This window comes from Aegilops tauschii, chromosome 1 (assembly GCF_002575655.3).
Source record: "Aegilops tauschii subsp. strangulata cultivar AL8/78 chromosome 1, Aet v6.0, whole genome shotgun sequence".
Taxonomy (NCBI): Eukaryota; Viridiplantae; Streptophyta; class Magnoliopsida; order Poales; family Poaceae; genus Aegilops; species Aegilops tauschii.
In genome coordinates this window covers 467,869,514-467,879,127 of record NC_053035.3, presented here as the reverse complement: position 1 = coordinate 467,879,127, position 9,614 = coordinate 467,869,514, and the positions used below count along the sequence as shown (strand labels likewise).

Sequence of the window (9,614 nt, the reverse complement as noted above, 5' to 3'; positions counted from 1 at the left end):
AGCAATATGACAATGATGGAGCGTATCGTAATAAACGGAACGGTGGAAAGTTGCATGGCAATATATCTCAGAATGGCTATGGAAATGCCATAATAGGTAGGTATGGAGGCTGTTTTGAGGAAGGTATATGGTGGGTGTATGATACCGGCGAAAGTTGTGCGGCACAAGAGAGGCTAGTAATGGTGGAAGGGTGAGAGTGTGTATAATCCATGGACTCAACATTAGTCATAAAGAACTCACATACTTATTGCGAAAATCTATTAGTTATCGAAACAAAGTACTACGCGCATGCTCCTAGGGGGATAGATTGGTAGGAAAAGACCATCGCTCGTCCCCGACCGCCACTCATAAGGAAGACAATCAATAAATAAATCATGCTCCGACTTCATCACATAACGGTTCACCATACGTGCATGCTACGGGAATCACAAACTTTAACACAAGTATTTCTCAAATTCATAACTACTCCACTATCATGACTCTAATATCACCATCTTCATATCTCAAAACAATCATCAAGTGTCAAACTTCTCATAGTATTCAATGCACTTTATATGAAATTTTTTATTATACCCATCTTGGATGCCCATCATATTAGGACTAAATTCATAACCAAAGCAAATTACCATGCTGTTTAGGACTCTCAAAATAATATAAGTGAAGCATGAGAGTTCATCTATTTCTTCAAAATAAAACCACCGTCGTGCTCTAAAAGAATATAAGTGAAGCACTAGAGCAAACGACAAACTACTCCAAAAGATATAAGTGAAGATTAATGAGTAGTCGAATAATTATGCAACTATGTGAAGACTGTCTAACATTTAAGAATTTCAGATCTTGGTATTTTATTCAAACAGCAAGCAAAACAAAATAAAACGACACTTCAAGGATAGCACTCATCATGTGAAGAAGCAAAAACTTAGGCTCAACCGATACTAACCGATAATTGTTGAAGAAGAAAGGTGGGATGCCTACCGGGGCATCCCCAAGCTTAGATGCTTGAAACTTCTTGAAATATTATCTTGGGATGCCTTGGGCATCCCCAAGCTTGAGCTTTTGTGTCTCCTTAATTCCTCTCATATCACGGTCTCCCTAAATCTCAAAAGCTTCATTCACACAAAACTCAACAAGGACTCGTGAGATAAGTTAGTATAAACCAATGCAAAAAACCTTATCATACTCTACTGTAGCAAATAACTAAAATTATTATTCAACATTGCATACCAAATTCCTCTGCATATTTAATAGTCCTATCCTCAAATAGAATCATTAAACAAGCAAACATATGCAAACAATGCAAACATAACAGCAATCTGCCTAAACAGGACAGTCTGTAAAGAATGCAGCAAGATCCATACTTCCCTAGCTCCAACAATTATGAGAGAACATTCCCACTGTAGTAAATTTATCAGAGCTTATTATGCAAAAGGTTTCAACATTTTATCACATTCTTACTTTTCTAGGGAATTTTTGCAACAGCGGTAAACTTTCTGTTTTCAAACAGGAACATGTAGACTTGTAAAATAGGCATAGTAAAGGCTATCAATGCCACTTTTATTGAAATAAAAGATGCAAAACATTGCTCTAAATAACAGCAAGCAAATCCTAACAAAATAAATTGACACTCCAAGCAAAACACATATCATGTGGTGAATAAAAATATAGCTCCAAGTAAAGTTACCGATGAACGAAGACGAAAGAGGGGATGCCTTCCGGGGCATCCCCAAGCTTAGGCTCTTGGTTGTCCTTGAATATTGCCTTGGTGTGCCTTGTGCATCCCCAATCTTAGTCTCTTTCCACTCCTTATTCCATAGTCCATCGAATCTTTACCCAAAACTTGAAAACTTCACAACACAAAACTTAACAGAAAACTCGTAAGATCCGTTAGTATAAGAAAATAAAACCACCACTTAGGTACTGTAGTGAACTCATTCTAAATTCATATTGGTGTAATATCTACTGTATTCCAACTTCTCTATGATTCATACCCTCCGATACTACTCATAGATTCATCAAAACAAGCAAACAACACACGAAAAACAGAATCTGTCAAAAACAGAACAGTCTGTAGTAATCTGCATCAAACGCAAACTTCTGGAACTCAGAAAACTCTTCCAAAATAGGACGACCTAGATAATTTGATTATTGATCTACTGCAATTGGAATCAGTATTTTATCACTTTCTGGTGATTTTTAACAATTCTTTTCGTGAGCAGAAAGTTTCTGTCTTTTTCAGCAAGATCAAATAATTATCATCCAAGAAGATCCTATAAGTCTTACTTGGTACAAACACTAATTAAAACATAAAACCACATCTAACCAGAGGCTATATGATTTATTTATTACTAAACAGAACCAAAAAGCAAGAAACAAAAATAAAATTGGGTTGCCTCCCAACAAGCGCTATCGTTTAACGCCCCTAGCTAGGCATGATGATTTCAATGATGCTCACATAAAAGATAAGAATTGAAACATAAAGAGAGCATCATGAAGAACATGACTAGCACATTTAAGTCTAACCCACTTCCTATGCATAGGGATTTTGTGAGCACACAACTTATGGGAACATGAAACAACTAGCATAGGAAAGCAAAACAAGCATAGCTTCAAGATTTTCAACACATAGAGAGGAAACTTGATATTATTGAAATATGTAGAAGCATATGATCCTCTCTCATAATGATTTTCAGTAGCATCATGAATGAATTCAACCATATAACCAGCACATAAAGCATTCTTTTCATGATCTACTTGCATAGAAATTTTAGTACTCTCCACATAAGCAAAACTCTTCTCATGAATAATAGTGGGAGCAAACTCAACAAAATAATTATCATGTGAGGCATAATCCAATTGAAAATTAAAATCATGATGACAAGTTTCATGGTTAACTTTATTCTTTATAGCATACGTGTTATCACAATAATCATCATAAATAGGAGGCATGCTTTCATCATAATAAATTTGCACATCAAAACTTGGGGGACTAAACATATCATGTTCATCAAACATAGCATCCCCAAGCTTGTGGCTTTGCATATCATTAGCATCATGGGTATTCAAAGAATTCATACTAACAACATTGCAATCATGCTCATCATTCACATATTTTATGCCAAGCATTCTATGTAATTCTTCTTCTAGTACTTGAGCACAATTTTCCTTCCCATCATTTTCACGAAAGATATTAAAAAGATGAAGCATATGAGGTACCCTTAATTCCATTTTTTTGTAGTTTTCTTTTATAAACTAAGCTAGTGATAAAACAAGAAACCAAAAGATTCGATTGCAAGATCTAAAGATATACCTTCAAGCACTCACCTCCCCGGCAACGGCGCCAGAAAAGAGCTTGATGTCTACTACGCAACCTTCTTCTTGTAGACGTTGTTGGGCCTCCAAGTGCAGAGGTTTGTAGGACAGTAGCAAATTTCCCTCAAGTGGATGGCCTAAGGTTTATCAATCCGTAGGAGGCGTAGGATGAAGATGGTCTCTCTCACACAACCCTGCAACAAAATAACAAAGAGTCTTTTGTGTCCCCAACACACCCAATACAATGGTAAATTGTATAGGTGCACTAGTTCGGCGAAGAGATGATGATACAAGTGCAATATGGATGATAGATATGAGTATTTGTAATCTGAAAATATAAAAACAGCAAGGTAACTAATGATAAAAGTGAGCACAAACGGTATTGCAATGCTAGGAAAAAAGGCCTAGGGTTCATACTTTCACTAGTGCAAGTTCTCTCAACAATAATAACATAATTGGATCATATAACTATCCCTCAACATGCAACAAAGAGTCACTCCAAAGTCACTAATAGCGGGGAACAAACGAAGAGATTATGGTAGGGTACGAAACCACCTCAAAGTTATCCTTTCTGATCGATCTATTCAAGAGTCCGTAGTAAAATAACATGAAGCTATTCTTTCCGTTCGATCTATCATAGAGTTCATACTAGAATAACACCTTAAGACACAAATCAACCAAAACCCTAATGTCACCTAGATACTCCAATGTCACCTCAAGTATCCGTGGGTATGATGATACGATATGCATCACACAATCTCAGATTCATCTATTCAAACCAACACAAAGTACTTCAAAGAGTGCCCCAAAGTTTCTACCGGAGAGTCAAGACGAAAACATGTGCCAACCCCTATGCATAAGTTCACGAGGTTACGGAACTCGCAAGTTGATCACCAAAACATACAGCAAGTGAATCACGTGATATCCCATTGTCACCACAGATAAGCACATGCAAGACATACATCAAGTGTTCTCAAATCCTTAAAGACTCAATCCGATAAGATAACTTCAAAGGGAAAACTCAATCCATTACAAGAGAGTAGAGAGGGAGAAACATCATAAGATCCAACTATAATAGCAAAGCTCGCAATACATCAAGATCGTACCACCTCAAGAACACGAGAGAGAGAGAGAGAGAGAGAGAGAGAGAGAGAGAGAGAGATCAAACACATAGCTACTGGTACATACCCTCAGCCCCGAGGGTGAACTACTCCCTCCTCGTCATGGAGAGCGCCGGGATGATGAAGATGGCCACCGGTGAGGGATCCCCCCTCCGGCAGGGTGCCGGAACAGGGTCCCGATTGGTTTTTGGTGGCTACAGAGGCTTGCGGCGGCGGAACTCCCGATCTATTCTGTTCCTCGATGTTTTTAGGGTATATGGACATATATAGGCAAAAGAAGTCGATCAGGGGAGCCACGAGGGGCCCACGAGGGTGGGGGCGCGCCCAGGGGGCAGGCGCGCCTCCCTGCCTCGTGGCCACCTCGAAGCTTCCCTGACGTCTACTCCAAGTCTCCTGGATTGCTTCCGTTCCAAAAATAACTCTCCCGAAGGTTTCATTCCTTTTGGACTCCGTTTGATATTCCTTTTCTTCGAAACACTGAAATAGGCAAGAAAACAGCAATTTGGGCTGGGCCTCCGGTTAATAGGTTAGTCCCAAAAATAATATAAACGTGTATAATAAAGCCCATAAACATCCAAAACAGATAATATAATAGCATGGAACAATCAAAAATTATAGATACGTTGGAGACGTATCATTTCCTTGTTTGCAATATTTTTAGTCTGATATACTTCACAAAGTTCTGAAATATGTAAACGAAGTGCATTCTTTATCTGGAGTCCCTGATTTCGCAAGACTGTAAATGGAATTCATCCCAGTCTACATCAGAATTGTGTTGAGCAGTCCAGAAACATCAACAATGGCACACTGGAAGGTCTTGCTAGCACAATATCAAATCTTAAAGCACAGAGAAAATCTAGAATCGATAAGGTACTCTCAAGGTTCCTTTCATCTAATTTTTTTATATGAGTTCTGCATAATGCATTCTCAAGCAATCGTTTGCCTATAGATGAGAGACACAATGGAATCATTATGTCACCTCCGGAAGTTAATGGACTCTTCTAAAGAGGAGAAGAGACAATTCAGCAAAGTAATCAGCATTCTCATATCACTAGAAGAGGGAACCATGCCCGTTGGTGTTCTTTCCTAGGAAACAATCAGGAAGGTTTTCTAGATCGCCTTTGGTTTTTCTTTAATACCTTTTTTGTTGCTTACCTTAATCATTTTTTACAACTTCAGTGCTGATTTCTTATGAGATGGAAGCTGCGGTTGAGAGGTTAACAGAAGTTAAAACGAACAGAATGGAAGAACTTGTCACAAAGAGAAGGACTGAATTAGAACATTTATGCGAGAATGCACACATAGAACTTGATTGATTCTGGTTATACTTTATGCATCTTGCTCAAGTAACTATCTTCACCAGTGGTTGTTTTCTTACACATTGTGACTCTTGCCCATGCACCATTCAGGCACTATTGACCCTTGTGGGCTCCTCATGAATATCGAGTCACAAATATTGAAAGGAGAAGAAGAGTCACTAAGTCGAAAAGATATTATGGACAGGTTAAATAAATGGATTGGTGCTTGTGATGAAGAGGCTTGGCTTGAAGAATATAACCATGTAGTTTTAGGCTATTTGCTTTGGGCTTACAATGATCAAATACTGAGCATAGCATGTGCACTTGTTACACTGACTAACCTGCCTGCATGCATTTTTATAGAAAATTCTATGGTTCCCTAAGTATGAAAAATGACACCAAAGCTATTTTGCAGGACTCAAAGAGGTATAGTTCTGGAAGGGATGCTCACGTAAACGTTAAAAGGGCAGAAAAGGCTGGAGAACTATTCGTGTATTTCAGTCGCAAGACCCATATCTTTCCCAGCTATGCTGGGCAACCTGATAAACCGTACCTTTGCTTGGGAAAATGCAAGAAATAAGCCATTCCTATATGATGGGGTAACAATCTGATCAGCAGCGTAACCATTTATCTTTTGTTTCTTCAATTAATTGACACATATATATGTTTAGTGACACACTGATTCAGAATATTAATATATAATCTTTTCTTAGTCATTTGCAATTTTGCACAACTATGATTCTCAAGTAGTTTGTTTCTATCAGGATTCATCTATGAAGCCTGAGAAAGTAGTCTATTTCTATCTTGTGGCAGAAGAATCAAGCGTGATGATAGGGAGAAGGATAATGCTCTTCTCTCGATGACCACAAGTTTCACGGCTTTTGTTGATTGATTTTGCTGACTCAAAACCATACTTCATTTGCTTTATGGTATTGATCGACTTTGCCAAGACATTTTTCCTTTCAGTTATCTAGCATTGCTGATTTTATATACTTATCTGAATTTAATTTTGACCCAAAGTGCTATGGTCAATACGTGCCTAGAGTGTTTCTTTTATCTGTTACAAAGATAACACAAAAATTCAATCATCAGCTTTTATCAGTTGCTGCATGTTTTAATTGATGCAATGGAGGATTGTTTGTCATGTTTTACATTCTGTAGCTTTCTATGTATTTTACGTATTAGACGCAACAAATCATCTAATACAACAAATTGTACAAATAGAACTTATGGCCGCATTTTGAAAACTCTTATATATTTTGAAAGAGATGTTTGCCTAAATTTCGGTTGTTAAAAGGGTTCTGAGTATTGCCAAATTACTAAGCATTTATTTTCAAATAACTCTGAGTTTGAAATGGGATCTTTGTTGCCTCGTACCTTTGCTCCTGCGCTAACTAAAGTTGTCTTCTGGTCGATGTTATCACCTATGTACAAGGTTAATAATTATGAGGTAGAGTCCTAGAGGGTTGTGCTGTCAGTACAACACCGCCTCACTTTTCCTGTTCGTTGCCTCTAAGGGCATCATCATGAGCCTGTGTTATCGCCTACATAAAGCTCATGTAGCGGGCCTTTGGCTTTATATTTCTTTTATGTTTTATCCTAAATATAATGAATCATCTCACCCACTTATGATGTGTGGCTGAATCATACTCCATGTAGTGGATCTGAACTTTTATAACTAATAATTGTATGTCTGCGTATGACCATATATATATTTGTAGGCTACTCGATAATGTAATCAGTTCACTTGGTTATAACCACATAACTCTCTGTTCTAATTGGACTCTTGAACAATTTGATGTTGTGCATAAGCAATTTGTTCAGTTTGTTAACATTATGTTATAATTTTATTTTTATTGTTGTAGTAATCTTTTCTGTACCAACGCATTGACATTACAATGCTCCTCATTTTCGCAGTGCCATGCAACAATAAAAAACTTGTCAATGGATAGCCTACAGTCTACAATTATAATTCTGTGTGCACTTTGGAGCTATTGGATATCCAAGTGTGTCACAAAGCAATATTTACTGATGCAAATATTCGCATGCATAGTGTCGGCAGGTGCTGAATTCTCATGTCGTTACAATTCTGAGATGTGGATGGTTCGCTTGATTGCTTCTGAGGTGAGCTAAATTCTCTACAGTTTCAGCCTTCAGAGCAGATCCAGTTGCTCTCATATCTGAATGAGCCGGAGGATAATTTCCTTCACGTTGCAGTACCGATGCATTTGCTTTGCAGAAAAAAGATTTAGGCACCATGGTTGAAGGCCCAGGGTATGAATACTTCATTTTAAACCATTTGCATTGTCGAACTGCATATCTCATTTTCTTTTGTGTATGTTAGCAGTATTTTTTTTATCTTGCACATGGTCAACCTTGAATGTCCACAGTTTCGGACGTTTACCCTAGGCCTAGGGTATGGAGTATGTGTTGGTTGACAAATTCACAAATAAATTAGCAATAACTGACATGAGGCCGAATTGTCCATGACATATCCAGAGTTTCAGAATTTTACTTCAACCTCGAATGATTTTCTTATATCTCCTTTTATTTTGTGTATATATGTAGTCTGCGTAGATCTTATTATTTCACATGTTCGTAAGATGAAGACACATCCAGGGAAAGGTTCTGATGTAATGAAGTGCATTTATTTACGATAGTTCTCGCAACCTGATGAAATCAGAATATTTGTCCTTGCTTTTTTACTTTTCACATTGTTATGTCTCACGTTGTTGTCCAAATGGGTGTGCCTTATTGTCCATTTTTTTTATATCTCCTTGTATCCATCCCTTTTTACTAAGATCCGTAAATGTGATTGATGAACAAGGTTACAAAAAAATAGCTTGACATTCTTGAGTTGTTGAACCATGCAATTTATGCTATGAACAGGTTTTAAAAAATAGTCCTGGTGAAAAGTGTTGTTCTAGAAATAGCTTTATGCCATTTTTTAGCTTTTACTGCTTTTTATTATTTTAGTTTTTATTAAACTTTCTTTTAGTTGACTCCATGTTCTTTGTATGCTTAGGTTAGTATCCCAACAAAGGCTTCTGGATGATATGTTGTAGCAGCTTCAACTTCTAAATGCAGTTCACTCAACCTGCAAAGCCAGAACGATTGGCCTCGAAGCAATAGTTGAGTTCTATTCATTTGGTCTCAAGCATCACTCGGGTTTAGATATGAATTCGGCGATATGGAAGACATCTTTGCTTTCACTTACAATAGCCCACCAAACACACCTGCCAGTAAGAGTTGCTTAGATGAAATCATGTTTGATATTGATGGGACATGCAATAATGAATCTACCTAATACCACCGCCTTCGTGTCCTATTCAAGCCAAAGCTTGTGCTATATATGTGATGCATCTCTGCTAATACAACTTGCTTTATAAAGCCAATGTAAGTTATCATCAAGTGATGTCATAACTTTCTTTTGAGGCATCATGCTACCATGCAATGGAATATATAGGGCTATGTGTACCTAAGTATCTATTAAATTGGTTCTAATTGAATCTCACTTGCATTGTTTGAATGCTCGGCTTGCTCTCGCTTTTTGCGTCATAGGCACAACGGGTCATTTAGTAGATATTGATCCATAAGGCTAGCTTTTGCTGATGGGAGAGCCCCACGAGGTCAACCGAGGCGAGCTTCCGGAGCAACGCTCTCCAGATTCGCCACACGGGCAACAAGAACCGCTCCATCAGACAGGCGGCTGTCCTTCTAGCTGCATCACCGGGTAGAAATTGAAGTGTTAGCTAGAAGGTGTCACAAGCCTTCACATGCTCGCTAATTGAACTGTCCGTCTTCATCTTAATCCATTTGTTTTCCGGTAGTCTGCATCCGTAGCGGAGCTTCATGGGGTCAAAGGGGGCCATTGTCCCCCTACTCT

The 9,614-nt window shown here is 38.0% G+C and overlaps 1 pseudogene; it reads left to right on the top strand.

Annotated features, from left to right (window-relative positions):
• Positions 1–5,391: 5,391 nt before the first annotated feature.
• LOC109782117 (65-kDa microtubule-associated protein 7-like) lies at positions 5,392–6,339 on the top strand (annotated as a pseudogene).
• The last annotated feature ends 3,275 nt before the right edge of the window (positions 6,340–9,614 follow it).